Raw genomic sequence first — 15,831 nt, forward strand, 5'->3', positions numbered from 1 at the left:
ACTGGCTCTCACGTATCCCAGGAGCCCATGCCCAGGCCCGGCCAGGCTGGGAGCCATCTTTGGGGTCCCTGCACGTAGGGGGCACCCATCAGCACCCCCAGACTGTTGGACCAAGCACCCCTCCGCAGAGGGTCTCCCTCTGGTGAAGGTGGCCTGGGTGGGTCCACAGGCGGGCAGACAGGAAACCTGAGACCACACACCCCCGAAGCCCCCAGGGACCAGGGTACCAGTGCTTGGGAATCCCACTCCCAGCTGCCAGAGCACAGGCCTCCCAGGGACCCTGCCCTCAGGGTCCACTCGAGGCCCCGCCCCCTCCTCTCCAGGGTCCTGCCCACCCACATGGTCCCACCCATCCCACAGGCCTCACCCACCTCAGCTGGGCTTCACCTCAGCCTGTCTCCCTGGAGACCGTCATCTGCCCTCCACTGAGCCCAGAGGGGCCAGGAGACAGACACCAGGGCTTCCCAGGCAGAGGATGCCCCTTATTTGACTGCTGCAGGTTGGAGACAGACAGACACAGTGCGTCCCTGATAGTCCCTGACACATAGCAGTGAAGCAGGGGAGCCCAGCAGGACCCCTCATGGCGGGGCCACTCTCACAGCTCAGTCCCTCTGCCATGGGGGCTGCTCTGATTCTGCAGGGCCAGGGAAAAAGCTAGAGAAGGAGACGGATGAAAGCAGCTAACGTTCACCAGGACAGACCACATCCTGGGCCATAAAACAATGCTTCACAAGCACAAACTAAAAGAACCAGAATCACACAAAGTATGTTCTCTGACGAAAATGGAGTTAGCTAGAAATCAGCAATAGAAGGACAGCTGGGAAGCACCAGCTACTTGGGAAATTCAGCCACACACTGCTAAATCACCAACAGGACAAAGAGGGAGCCCGGAAGGACATTAGACGTATTTTGTGTGGAATGAAAGTGGAAAACAACATGTCAAGAATTGTGGGATGCAGTTAAAGCAGTACTGAGAGGAGAATTCACAGCATTAAATGCTTATATTAGAAAAGAAAGACATTCTCAACTATACAATCTAAGCTTTACCTTAAGACACCAGGAAAAGCGCAAATTAAACCCAAAGTGAGAAGGCAGGAAATGAGGATAAAAGCAGAACAATGAAATTGAAGATAAAGAAACAATTAGAAAAAATAAAACCAAATTCTGGTTCTTTGGGAAGAGTACTACAATTGACAAAAACTCCAGCCACACAAAGGAAAAAAGAGAGAGAGAGAGAAGGCAAAAATGACCCATATCAGGAATCAAAGAAGGAACATCACTCCAGAGCTCACAGACATGGAACAACGTGATTAGGGACACTACAGATACCTCAGTGCACACAACTCTGAGAACTGAGATTCCACGCACCAAATCCCCGGAAGCTACAAACTGCCCAAACCCACCAGGACGAACAACAGCCTGATCTACTGAAGAAGTGGGATTAATAGTGAAACACTTCTGAAAAAGAAAACTCCAGGTGAGTTTAACCAGATAGCGAAAGAAGAAATAACACCAATTCTACAAAATATCTTCCAGCAAACAGAAGAGGAAAGAATACTTCTCAAATCATCTTATGAGGTTAGCAAATACCCTGATACCAGCACCAACGTCAGACAAAAACAGTACAAAAAAGGAAACTACAGACCAGTTCCTTTCTGAACACACATGTAAAAATCTTCAACAAAATATTAGCAAACTGAATCCAGACATATATAAAAGGAACAACGGATAATACACCATAACCAAAGGGGGTCTGTTCCAGGAATTCAAGGTTGGTTCAACATTTGAAATCAATGTGATACACGTTACCAGACTAAATATGAAAAAACATAAAATCTCAGTCAATTCAGAAAAACTTCTGACAAATTCAATATCCATTCATGAGTAAAAACTCTCAGTGAATGAAGAATAGACGGGAATCCCCTCAACCTGATTAAGAGCACGTCCAAAGGTCCCCCGCGAACATCACGCTGGATGGTGCGAGAGAGAATACTGTCCCCTAAGATCAGGAACGAGGCAAAGCCGCACCCTTTCACCACTGCAATTCAGTGGGCACTGAAGGCCTGCCCAGGGAAAGAGGGCAAGAGAAGGGAACAAAAGGCAGAAGGATAGGAAAGGACAGAATAAAGCTCTTCTTATTTGCAGACAACACAATCATTATGTAGAACGTCCCAAGGAATGTAGGAGAATGTGAAAACGGGCTCCAAGAACTAATGAGCTTAGCAAGATTGAAGGACATCAGTTCAACATATGAAAGGCAACCACGTTTCTATATACTAGGAATGAACAACTGAAGTCAGTGTTTAAAAAACCTTCCATTTACAAAAAAGAAATACCTAAATCTCATAAAATAAATGCACAATCTGCATGCTAGAAACTCCCCACTGCTATCACAAGGAATCAAAGAAGACGTGCCAGACTCGTGGACATTAATTCTCCCCAAACTAGATCTACAGACTTAATGCAATTCCAGTGAAACCCCAGCAAGACTTTTCTGTAGTTATTAGTAAGCTGACTTTTAAGTTTATATGGAAAGGCAAAGGAACTAGAATAATCATAATAATTTAGGAAAAAGGCAAAAATAAACAAATGGGACCTAATTAAACTTAAAAGCTTTTGCACAGCAAAGGAAACCACTGACAAAACAAAAAGACAATCTACGGAATGGGAGAAACGATTTGCAAATGATATGACCAATAAGGGGTTAATATCAAAAATATATAAACAGCTCATACCACTTAATATTGAAAAAACAACCAACCTGATTAAAAAATGAGCAGAAGACCTGAACAGATATTTTTCCAAAGAATACATACAGATGGCCAAAAGACACATGAAAAGATGCTCAACATCACTAATCATTAGAGAAATGCAAATCAAAGCTACCTCACACCTGTCAGAATGGCCATCATCAAAAAGCCTACAGGGCTTCCCTGGTGGCGCAGTGGTTGAGAGTCCGCCTGCCGATGCAGGGGACGCGGGTTCGTGCCCCGGTCCGGGAAGATCCCACATGCCGCGGAGCGGCTGGGCCCGTGAGCCATGGCCGCTGAGCCTGCGCGTCCGGAGCCTGTGCTCCGCAATGGGAGAGGCCACAACAGTGAGAGGCCCGCGTACCGCAAAAAGAAAGAAAAAAAATAAGTCTACAGATAACAAATGCCGGAGAGGATGTGGAGAAAAGGGAACCCTCGTACACTGTTGGTGGGAATGTAAATTGGTGAAGCCCACTAAGGAAAACAGTATGGAGGGTTCCTCAAAAAACTAAAAATAGAGTTACCAAATAACCCAGCAATTCCACTCCTGGGCATATATCGGTTAGAGACAAAAGTACTAATTTGAAAAAAAAAAAAAAAAAAAGTACTAATTTGAAAAGATACACGCACCCCAATTTTCACAGCAGCACTGTTTACAATTGCCAAGGCATGGAAGCAATCTAGGTGTCCATTCAGAGATGGAAGGATAAAGAAGACGTGGTATGTACGTATGTATATGTGCATGTACATGTATATGTGTACATACAATGGAATATTACTCGGCCATAAAAAAGAATGCAATTCTGCCATTTACAACATGGGTGGACCTAGAAATAAGTCAGGCAGAGAAAGACAAGATACTCTATCACTTGTATGTGGAATCTAAAAAATAAAATAAATAAATGCATATAGCAGAAACAGACTCAAGTATAGAGAACTAGTGGTTACCAGTGGGGAGAGGGAAGGCGGGAGGGGAGAGATAGGTATAGGGGAAGGTATGAGGTACAAACTACCATGTATAAGATAAATAAGCTACAAGGATGTATTGTACAGCACAGAGAATACAGCCGCTATTCACAGTCACTTTAAATGGAGTGTGATCTGTGAAACTATTGAGTCACTATGCTGAAACTAATATAACATTGTAAATCAACTACACTTCGATAGAAACAAAAGGAGAACAAAGTAAGCTGGGCACCTCTCACTGACGTCAAGACTTGCTATAAACCAACAGTCATCAAGACGGTGCTGTTGACCAAGGAAAGGCGTACAGACCAACAGGATAGAAAAAGGAAGTCTGATAAATTGGACGCCATCAAAATTTAAAACTTTGCTCCGAGAAAACCACTATAAAGAAAATGAGAAGACAAGCTAAGAGTGGGAGAAAATATTTGCAAATCACACATTCAACAAAGGATTTTATCCAGAGCATATAAAGAACTCTCAAATCTCAACAATATGAAAATAAATAACCCAATAAAAACGGGCAAAAGATTTCAACAGACTCTTCACCAAAAGAGACATATGGGCAATAAATAAGCACATGAAAAGAGGCTCAACATTATTAGTTATTAGGGAAATGCAAATTAAAGCCAGAGCTAGATACCACACACCGATTACAAAGGCGGAAACAAGATCCAAAGGCCAGTGCTGGCGAGCCGGCGGAGAGGGGGGCCGTGACCCCGCAGGTGGGGCATCAGCTCCCAGGACCCCCAGCCCCACCCTGGGAATCCACCCAAAGGCTCGGACACGAACATTCACAGCAGCTGAGTTCACATTCGCCCCAAACTGGAAACCCAGATGTCCCTCAAAGCCACCAGGCCATCCACCTCAGGGAGTGCTGCTGGGGGACCAGAGGACCGAGCCCCGCCACGTGCACACGCATGCAGGGGCGCACACGCACGCTGCAGGAGAGAAGCCAGAGTCCAGAGGTCGCGCCCTGCATCTTCGCCCACCTATGTACCTTCCGGGAGAGGCAGCAGAGGGCACAGGGCGGAGAGTGGAGCAGGAGCCCCAAGGTTCGGTCTTGGGCGTCCTGCCCTGCCTGCGGGGTGACAGGGCTCAGAGCTGCAGACAAAAAAGCAGGCAGGGTTGAATTTTACTGCATATACGGTTTCTGTTTTTTTAATTAATTCATTTTATTTATTATTTATTTTTGGCTGCGTTGGGTCTTCGTTGCTGCGTGCAGGCTTTCTCTAGTTGCGGCGAGCTCTTCGTTGCAGTGCTTCTCTTCTTGCGGAGCATGGGCTCTAGGCGCGTGGGCTTCAGTAGTTGTGACACGTGGGCTCAGTAGTTGTGGCTCGCGGGCTCTAGAGCGCAGGCTCAGCGGCCATGGCTCACGGGCCCAGCCGCTCCGCGGCACGCGGGATCCCCCCAGACCGGGGCACGAACCCGTGTCCCCTGCATCGGCAGGGGGACTCTCAACCACTGCGCCACCAGGGAAGTACCTGCATGTACGTTTTTAAAGTACCTTTTCAAGAGCTGGAAAAACCTAGAAGACCTAAAGGTGCACCAGCCACAACTGCCAAACGGGGGCCTTATTTGGATCCTGCTCTGAATCAATTAATCATTAAAAAATACTTTCCAGCCCTTATTTGGGGGTGGGCGTCTCAGGGTCTCGATCTCTTATTTTCAGGGCTTTCATAACACCCGTTTCTAGAAGCTGACATCCCTCATGACACGTCTGGCTGGGGACGGGGTGAGTCCAGCGTTCAGAGTCCACAGCGCAGAGGGGACCATGCAGGAAGAAGAGCCGGGTGCCCACGAGCACATGGCAGTTAAGAAACCGCTCCACGAAGGACCTGGCTTCCAGCCCGTAAGGAGGGGCCCGTGCATCCGCAGGGAGCCCGTCTGCACCCCGGACAGACTCACTTCAGAGGCTCATCTCCCAGGTGACTGTGACACCTACAGCCATTCGGGATTTCTTGTGGGGTGTGTGTGTTCTAAGGTATGTTCAAGCTGATGCTATCTGTGCAAACAACGCCAGAAGAATCGAAAGGATCCCCTGCGCCCAGAGCCTGAGCCAGATCAACAGAGTAAATGCTATTTGCTCTGTAGCCAAGGTTGGTTCTGAGATAGGCCTGACGGCAGCCAAGGGCGAGATTACTGCAGAATGCCTGGCCCTCAAGGAAACCATAAACAAATACACTGCGAAGCCCCCACAAACAGTGATTCATCGCTAAGCTGGGGCCATTATTCCATCAAACGCCCTGCATGGCACTAGGTTCCGCAGTGACACACAGGCCCTATAAAACGCCACCCCATCAGCAGGTGAAAACCCAGTCTTCCACGGGAGGGGGCCTCGCTCACAGCCAGTGTGCTCTTTCCTCGGACTGTGTCTGCGCCGAGCAGGAGAGAGGGAAAACGCCAAGCTCCACACCTAACCCAGAGAGGCAGCGTTCCGGTCTGTCTTCTAAAACAGAGAAAAGTTACAAAGCGTGATGCCACAAAACCCACATACCCACCACTAAGCGCTGACAAATGTTCTCCCTGCCAGCTGCAGACCTCCTTAGAGAAACAAGGCACCCACGACCACAGAAACCCACTGTGTGCGCTGCTCACCACCCCCTCCCTCCGAAGCAACCACCATCTGGAGGAGGGGTCTCCTCCCAGGACACTGCCAGCCGTCCCCCAACTCTGGCGTCCCCGTCCTCCCTTGATAACAGGCCTCCCCCATGTTAGCTGGGCGCCTGCCTCCTGGCCAGAGACCCCAGTCCTGTCTGGGGCAGCTGGGCACGGCCACTGAGCAGCCGGGGCGGCGGACCCCGAGCAGAGGCCGTGTGATCACGTTCTGGGTGGCAAGCCCTTGCTCGCTGCCTTCCCCCTAGATGCAATGGCAGGACCTAGGCAGCCACCTTGGACCCAGAAGTGGAAGCCACACGCTCGGGACGGCAGAGGGCCCAGCCAGCCCTGGACCCCTAACTCTGTGCTGTACACGAGGCAGGAATCAGCACCTTCAGGTGGCTCTGCCTTTCTGACTCCCTGTCACAGAGACATCGGCTGTGCTCTGGACGGCCAGGCACGTCCCATTTTCACTAAATTTGCATGTACGTGTCAGCATGCGTCGTTCTGTTTCTCAAGTCACATGCTAACACCACCCTGAGTGTGCTATTGCAACTTGCCCTTCTCTCCCCACCTCTCATTTCTTTTTGAGAGCCGTGGGCACGTCACTAGTGTGCACTCCCCATGCCCGCTGTGTACTTCCTCTCTGTACGAGCACATGGCTTCTCCATCTCCCCGTGATGGCCGTTCAGGCTGCTCCAGTGATCCGACACTACACGCTCTGGCCCTGTCTTCACAGGGCTGTGTGGGCACCTTCTGCCCAAGTGGGGTTACTGGGTCAGCTCCACACAGTCACAACCTGTCCGGGGGTTTTCTCAAACCGTTCCCCCAAGCTGTGGGGTTAATATGCACTCCTGTTGGCCCAGGGGGTGTTGGTGTCCTGGGGCAGCCATAACGAATACCAGACAGGGCGGCTTAGACAACAGACATTTGTTTCTCACGGTCTGGAGGCTGGAGGTCTGGGATCGGGGTGCCTGCAGGGCTGGTTTCCTCTGGTCATAAGAGAAGGATCTGTTTGGGCCTCTCTCCCTGGCTGGCAGACGGCCGCCCCTCACGGCCTCCACTCTGTGCACGCCCCCCCACCCCCACCCCGGCGTCTCTCTGTGCGTCTAGATCTCCCTCATTTTAAGGACACCAGTCATAGTGGAGAAGGACCTGCCCTACGGCCTCATTTTAAGCTAATCGCCTCTTTGAATACCTGTCTCCAAATACAGTCACATCCCGACGCACTGGGAGAGTCAGGGAGTCACAGCGTGAATTTGGTGGGGGCGGGACACAATTCAGCCCCTAGCACTCCACCCCCCAAACGAACAGAATCACTAGATTTGGGGGGATCTCACGGTGGTTTTATCTGGTGTCGCCCTGACCTCCAGGGAGGCTGCGCAGCTTCTCGGGTGCTTGCTGGCCGTGAGCGGTTCCGTGGCCTGCCTGTCCACAACCTTTGCCCATTTTTCTACTGCACTGGCATTTCCTCACTGTCTTGGGATTCTTCCTTTATTCTAGGTGTAACCATTGGCCTATGTACATCACATCTATCATCTCCTAGCTGCAGGCTGTCACATGAGCGGTATGCTTGTTGGATAATATATTCGTTAATTTCACACCCCTCCTCCCAATTTTTTTTCTCTTTTCACTGAGGTCATTAGTCTATGTGGAGCTGTTCTGCGTATGGTGTGAGGTAGGGACCTGATTTTATTATTTCCTATGTGGATGCCCACCTGTCCCCCAACCAATTCTGAAAGAGTACATCCCTTCCTCTTTCAGAATTGATGAAGAAGGCTGTTTCTGAAGCGTGCTGCATTTGTGTGTTTCTGTGTCCTGCTCTATGTCCCACAGGTCAATCTGTCCGTACTTCTGACAACTGCATATTGTTTTCATCAGTACAGCTTATTTAAATAAACATGCATCTGCTAAGGAAAACACTCCCTAAACACAAGCATACTTCATTTTTCTTTAAAGTTGCTTGTCTGTGTCATATAAACTTCACAATTTGCTTGCCAAGTTCAATTCCTTCATGGAATTTTACAAAACTGAATGGCATTTAGGGAGAAGTGACATCTTTAGGTCGTCACGGAGCCTCAGCACCTCCTTACTCAGGTGTTTTACGTCCTTGAGTACGTGGTTAGCTGGTTCTCTGGCGAAAGTCATTAATGCCCTTTGGCCAATTGATTCCTAGACAAGCTACTAGCTGCTTTTCTGAATAACACTCTTTTTCTTATTTTCAAATTGAAACACTGCAGGTGTTTCCACACTATTGATTCTGTGTGCTGATCCTGTATCAGTCAACCTTCCAGAACCGTTACTGGTTCTAGCAGCTTGTATGCTCTCTTGTATTGTCCATTTGAACAACAATGCCATCTGCAAATGGTAGCTGTGTTTCTTTCAACCCATTCCTATCTACTTTTCACGTCTTGCTGCACTGCCCAGTACCTCAAGGATAATAGCAGTTACCTTCCTGCTTGGTTGTAGAGGTACTATTTCTGGCGTTTAAGAATGCTGTGTGCACGGCAGCGACGCCCGGTAACCTCTCTGCAGTGATGGAAATGTTCTGTGGCCGCAGCCTAATGTGGTAGCCAGCAGCCAGCAGTTGGAGTGTGGCTGGTGCTACTGCAGAAGTGAATCACATTTTAATGGCTAAACGGGTTGATCGATAGCCGAATGTAGGCTAACACACTGGACAGTGAAGGTCTGTATATTTTTAGTAGGTGCCCTGTAACAGGTTAAAGTTCCTGTTCATTTCTACATCCCTAAGAATGTCTCTTAAATTTCATCAAATGTTTTTTCTGGATAGATCATATGATTTTTCTCTTTCACTCTGAATGTAATAAAAATAATAAATAGTCTACTGTTAAGTAAATCACCCACACACTCTGGAGATAATTCCTATTTCATGAAATGCTTTTGCAACTTTATACCTTGTAGGGATTTTTTTTGGGGGGGGGGGTCAACATTTTCTTTAGGATTTTCATGTCTATGTCCACGAGGTCAACCCTACCCTTGTGCTGCCTCTCGGAGTTTTGATGACTCTACTGCCCTCATGAAATCGACAGCTTTGCCTCTTTTTAAACATCTTTTCCGTCTCTGGAACACGTCATATGAGAGTGTTTATTTCTTGAACATTTGGTAAAATTCACAAATAAAACCATCTGGTGCGCTTTGGGGAAGAGAGGAGGTTTTGATGTAACTGGTCTGTACACATTTTCTATTTTACTAAGTCAATTAGTAAGTGATTCATATTTTTTCTAGAAAAGCATCATACTTATTCTTCATATTTATTGACGTTGTTTAGCGTTCTTCGACTTTGTCGCTTCGCTCCAAATTGCTTACATGTGCTTTCTCTTTTGATCACTTTTGCCAAAGTTTACTACATTATTAGTCTTCCCAAGCAGTTGACTCTGGCTTTTGTTAATATTTCATATTGTTTTCTTATTTCATTACGCTCGCTCTGTTACCTCCATTCTTCTATTTTTTTCTAAGATTTGCCCTGTTCTTTACATAACTTGAGTCAGATGATGCTGTGATTGAAGGCTCGGTCTCTCATTCTCTAACACTTGCACTTAAAGAGGCTCTCAGCGTTCAGAATCGACACCCACGCACGACACCAACGTGGGTTTCTGACAGCACGTGGCGGTCCACGATCCTCCTCACAGGGGCAGCCTCCCTGCCACTCTGGGGTTCCCTAACCCCAGGGAGGGTGGGCCCAAGCCCCCCACCTAGTGCCCCGGTGTCACAAGCCCCCCACAGACGTGCTTCGGAGGCCCCCCAGCCACCCCCAGGCACCTCCCTGGCTCCGCCCTGGCCCAGGTCCCTTTGTCCAGATGAATCCCACCTGGGGATTTCCCCGTCCTTTGTTTGCACATGCTTGCACATGCGCACGCACAGCAAAGAACTGTCTCTACTCTGTCTTTCCAAGTTTGGTGGCCTCTTCAAAGCAGCTGGTCTCCCTTTGTGTGAGTGCCCGCCCCTTCCTGCAGCATCTCACTAGGATGTCCAGCCACAGGTCGTCCTTGGTGGGGGGAGGAGCCGCTATGACTGGGGCATCACCTTAAAGACGGGTGTGAAAGATGCCTCTGCCCTTGGGAACGGAATGCCCCCGAGTGGGTGTGAGAGAGGCCCTGACACACACTTCAGTCCTCAGGGTCTTTGGTTCTTGCTGTGCGGGAAGAGCTGGCCCTACAGGACTGAGGGACCCAGGGGACAACCGCGCACTTGCAAAGCAGAGACCGAGGCGTGCCCAGGAAGTCGGCTGTGAGGGTCAGCAGAGCTGCGGCGCCGCCCACAGCCCAGGGCAACTAGACACCCAGGCTGGGCTGTGATCCGGCTGAAGGCAGCTGCGGCCCCCTCAGAGCCACCTCCCGCCACCAGGTGGGTCCCAGGAGGTGGGGCCGGGCCCACGCTGCCCGGTCTCTGTCCCTCCGGGTGACACGTGGGGCTGGGGCTTCCATGTGCTCTCAGGTCAGTGGGCCCCATGGGCCCTGACGGGATGGGCGCCTGGGCCGCCGCACAGTGCCCGCCCCCGCCCGCAAGGCGGGCAGGCCTCCCGGGGCTGGTCCTCGGCCGGCCAAGGTGCTGGACAGAGTCTGGAGGAAAAGGGCGGTGCCAGCAGGGTGGTGGGGGGAGGGAGAGAAGAGGAAGGGGGCGGGGAGATGGCGCCCTAGGGGGGCGTTGGCCACGTCCTCCCTGGGGTTGACCTGAAGAGGCAGACTCTTCGGGAGACCTGGCGGCACGGGGTGCTGGGCCTGGGCCCTGGAGGGCAGGGATCACATGAGCATGGGGTCAGGGCCAGGGCTGAATGGACACAGGCCCTGGGACAGAAGGCTGGCATGGGGGCCGGGGACAGGAAGATGAGCAGAGCACCCTGGGAACGGGAGAGCAGGAGCAGCAGGGGCCTCCCCGGGGGGGGGGGGGGGGGGTCATTCAGCAAGGCCCACCTGAGCACACACTACGGGGGGGGAGCAGGGGCACGAGCTCTGCCGGGACACCGAGGTCAGGGAAGGCGTGCCGGGGGGTGAGGAGCCCCCGTACCCCGACACCCCTGGATTCTGCGGGTGGCGAAGCGAGCGACGTTTTAGAAAGTTCACAGAAAGCTGGGTTTGCAGAGATTTTTATATACAGGCCCGCAGGGCATTCCCACCGACAGGAAGGTCTCACGGTTAACGCCCCCCAGGGGCTGGGGGGCAGCCCGCCCAGCACCCCCCGTCGCCACGCAGTGGAGGGAGGCCCCGCTCCCCGATACTGCCCCAGGAAACCTGGCCAGCACCTGCGCCCAGCCCCAGACAAAAGACCTCAGCCCACCCAGCTTCGGAGCCTGGGCTCCAGGTGGTGGGGGCAGGGCCTCCGGGCGGGGGTGGGGTGGGGTGGGGTGGGGAGATGAGGCTGCAGAGAGCACAAAGCCTCCGATTCCTCTTTGGGAGACTGGCCACCCCCACATCCTGCGTGTGGGACGCCGGCCCTGCTGCCCCGGGGCACTGGGGTCCCAGAGGAGCAGGGCGGTGCCTCCTTTAAACCAAACTCCCTGCGCCTCCTTCAGCTGCGGGGGAGGGGAGGGCAGCGGCAGGTGGCGGGTGGGGACTGGCTCCCTGATGGCGCAACGCCACAGGGTCCCCAGGGCCCCACGTGGGCCAGGAGCGGGGGAAGGGCAGTCCCCACCGGGGGCTCAGCAGGCCTTGGGGTCTGGAGATGGCTCCCCACCTAAGCAGGACCCCAGGCGGGTGGGCCCCTGAGCCCCTCCCTGGGCCCCCGCTGGAGTCCAGCCAGGCAGCGTGAGGGTCAGCGCTGGTGAGCCCTGAGGCGTCCGGCTCTAACTTTTCCCCACCCTGGGAGCTGTAACTGCTACAGCCATGTCTGGGGGACAGTCTGGCAAAGCTACCTCTCTCCTTTTCTATTGCAGTAGCATGTATACAACGTGAAATTTACCACCTTCAAGGAACCAGTCCAGGGGCATCAGGCACATTCACGCGGTTGTGCCACCACGACCACATTCCGTAACTCTTCATTTTGTAAAACTGAAACTCTGTCCCCATTCAACACTCACTGCCCTCCCGTCCCCCAGCCCGCGGCCCTACCTTCCTGCTTCCTGTCTATGAATCCGACTGCTCTAGGGACCTCATACGAGTGGATCACACACGATTTGTCCTGTGACTGGCCCACGTCACTCAGCATGTCCCTCCATGATGCAGCCTGTGTCAGGACCCCTTCGTTTTCAGGCTGGGTCATCGTCACCACATGGACTGATGAGCAGTCTCAGCGCATGTGAACTGTGCTGCTAGGAACATGGCAGGGGGGCGGGCGGGAGGAATATCTCTTGGAGACCCCGCTTTCAGTTCCTTCAGGATACTCGCCCGGACGTGGGACTGCTGGGTCTGAGGGCAGCTCTATCCACTGTTTTACACAGAAGATGCACCATTTTACATTCCCACCAACAGTGCACAAGGCTTGGCTTTAACTTCTGATTAAAAACCTCTGCTAAAGGACTTCCCTGGCGGTCCAGTGGTTAAGACTCCACTCCTCCAATGCAGGGGACATTGGTTCCGTTCCTGGTCGGGGAACTAAGATCCCACATGCCACATGGGGCGGCCAAGAAGAGAAAAACAAAAACAAACAAATGAAAACCTTTGCTAAGAGGGACTCTTCCTCAACAGGGCTCCCCAACCCTAAGAGGAAAGCAAGGCTGTCTCACCCAACTGCTCCAGGCCCACCAAGAGCGCGGGGGGCCCCACAGCAGGACCTCACCCCCTCCCTTGCTCGCCCCCCTCAGGACGGAAGTGACAGGGCCAGTCACAAGCAAAGACATCTGAGGAGGGGACTGTCCCCGCCTGGGCCCGCCTGCCGCGGGGGGAGGCTCTGCGTGCTCTGGCAGGGCAGCGACCTTCCCGCATGGCCTGCGGAGGGCAGCTCTTGGCCGCCCTGTGGACAGAATGGACAGAGCACAGGGCCAAGGGCAGCGGGAGGACCGGCGGTGGGTGGGGGCTCCTTCCTGAAGTAGTGCCAAGACACCCCTCGCTCCACACGCAGCGCCCACGGTATCCCCTCGCCGTCTCCGTCCACCTCTGTTTCCGCTCCGCTCCCCGCGACAGCTGCTCAGCTCGCACTTGGCTCCTGCGCCGAGCCCGTCTGCGTCTGCCGTCCAGCTGGGCGATCCGGAGCGTCCTGTCCCCGCTCCACGGGTGCAGGGCCGTGCTGTGGCTGACGCTTCCTGCTGACCGTCACTGTCGGACCTGGATGCCGGCGTCTGCTCGCATCCAGAGCGGGCACGACGAGGGCTCTGGGCTCCGCCCCGGTGCCTGTGCCTCCGCCCTCTGGAGAATCTGAGGGCTGGGCCTGTCCTGGGCTCCCCTGCAGCGGGCCCGACCCGGTGGTCCTGGGCCCCCATGTCCTCCTTCTCCTGGACCTCCCCCCAGGTCTCTGGCCACTCCTCGTCTTTCTGGCTTCAGAAGGAGGCAGGAGTGCCCCTCTGCATGCCAACCACCATCTTTGCCACCTTGGCTCTTCTTGACATTTTCACTCTAAAATTAAAAGTTCCAGCCCAACGCGTAGTCCTTTCCGAAACACGGCCCGTTCCCTCCTGACTGCCCAGGGGCCGATCCCAGGCCCCCCGCCCCGGGCTCTACCTATCTCCTGGAAGCCCCTCAGCCTGCTCGCCACCCGACCAGCCCCCCAGGAGGACCCTGCCCTGTCCTGTGGCCGCCAGCCGGTGTGGAGGCGCCTTGCAGAAAGAGCCCAGTGACTGGCTCTGTCCAGCCTCCGGGAAGGCCCTAGAGACGTCCTGCACTCCCAGCCCCGGGCCCAGCACTTGGGGCCCGGCCCCGCCCTGCTGACTGGCGCCCCAACATCAGGGAGCTCCGTATCCCACCTCGTCCCACCTCACCCCCCTCTCACTGATGGTGCTCAGGTGGGAAGTGTCTGTCCCAGATCACCGCGCATCCCCTTAAGCAGGGCTGAGTTCCACAGGGATGGGACCAGGTCCGGGGCCTAGGACGGCACCTGGTGCACCCAGGTCCTCGGAGGAAGGGGGCCAGATGTGCCCAACGTAGCGGCTCCCCCAGCTCCTCGAGACACAAACTCTGCCCGAGACGGGAAACGTGGACGTTACTGCAAGCAGACTCAGAGACGGGACAATAGATGCGGGAAAGGAGCCGCGATGCCGACAGAAGACAAAGGACTAATGTCCCAAGTACAAAGGCGCCTACAGAGGAGCAGCAGAAAGACAATCAACCCACAGAAATGCGGCGACGGCGCAGAGGCAACTCACAGGCGTGCAGACCCGTAACCCACGCCGCCCTGGGGCTCCAGAGCCTTCCGGGGCCCGCGGGTCGCCGCCCGCCGCCCGCCGCTCGCCGCTCGCCGCCCTGGCTTTTATGAGGAAAAGCTCAAGCTCCACAGAAAGTTGCAGCAAGAGCTCAGCAAACACCCCCCCGCCACCAGCCAGGGACCCCGCCCCGTGGGCACCTAGGCTTTGGGGGCGACCGGGCTGAGAGCGAGCTGGGGCATCAGGACGCTAAGCGAGGGGCCGTCGCCCGCGGCGCCCTGTCCTCCCTGCTGTCGGCGGCCTGCCTGGCTGGTCTCCTCGGATCTGGAACCGTCCCTGGCCCTCCTCCCTAAAACCTCTCCCACTGTAGTAAAGCGTGTACGATGTAAAATCGACCATTTCAACCGTGCTCAAGCACACACACCACCAGCGGCATTCAGCACTGGCGACGTTGAGCAAGCGTCCCCTCTAACTCCAGGACCGCGACATCAGCCCACAGGGGCCCCGCCCGGCCTGACGTTCGGTACGAGGGGCTCACACGTGTGGCTCCTCTGAGGGGCGCCACGTCCTGGGTTCACCCACCCGGTAGGTGTCGGGACAGCACTGGGCCCTCCGGGCAGCCGCCCTGAACACGCGTGTGCAAGCGTGAATGCAGCCCCTGTTCCTCTTCTTCTGAAAGAGTGATGTGCTGGCCACGTGGCGACGTGGCCGGGCCTTTAGAGGGGCTGCAGACCGCTGCCCAGAGTGGCCGCCCCACCACAGTCCCGCCAGCAGCACTCAGCTTGGGCGCAGGGCGACCACACGGGCCACGAGGGGCTGGCTGGGCCCAGACCCCAGCACGGCGTGCAGCCCGCGACGCACAAGGAGAGCGCCCCCCAGGCTTCCCAGGGCCGGGCTGGCCCTCCGAGGAGGACGCTGACTCTCCCGTTTTTCTCCCGGCACCCAGGACGTCAGCGGTTAAACCGGGGCCACGTGCGGGCCTGCCCCTGTGGCCCCACATGCGCTGGGTGTTCTGTGGGAGGGAGAACTAAGGGGCCTTCTGTCTCCAGGAGCTGACCCTGTCTGCACAGTCCTGCATCTGCCCCGGTGGGAGCGGGGGCCCTGCGGCGGCAGGTGGCCACGCGGCCCCCACGCCCGGCCTGCCCCCCTGGGACGGGCCGGCCCACACACGGCACCCTGGGGGCTCAGGCTCCAGGCCCACGCAGCTTGGTCACGGCAGGGCCGCAGGGTGAGACTGGGGCACCTGGAGGCCTGGAGGGTTCTCAGGGGCAG

At 54.6% G+C, this 15,831-nt stretch overlaps 1 protein-coding gene across 10 annotated transcripts in view; it reads right to left on the minus strand.

Annotated features, from left to right (window-relative positions):
- The window catches only part of PACS2 (phosphofurin acidic cluster sorting protein 2), a 57,104-nt gene that overhangs the window by 27,375 nt on the left and 13,898 nt on the right, over nt 1–15,831 (minus strand). The window lies entirely within an intron of this gene.

This window comes from Pseudorca crassidens, chromosome 1 (genome assembly GCF_039906515.1).
Source record: "Pseudorca crassidens isolate mPseCra1 chromosome 1, mPseCra1.hap1, whole genome shotgun sequence".
Taxonomy (NCBI): domain Eukaryota; kingdom Metazoa; phylum Chordata; class Mammalia; order Artiodactyla; family Delphinidae; genus Pseudorca; species Pseudorca crassidens.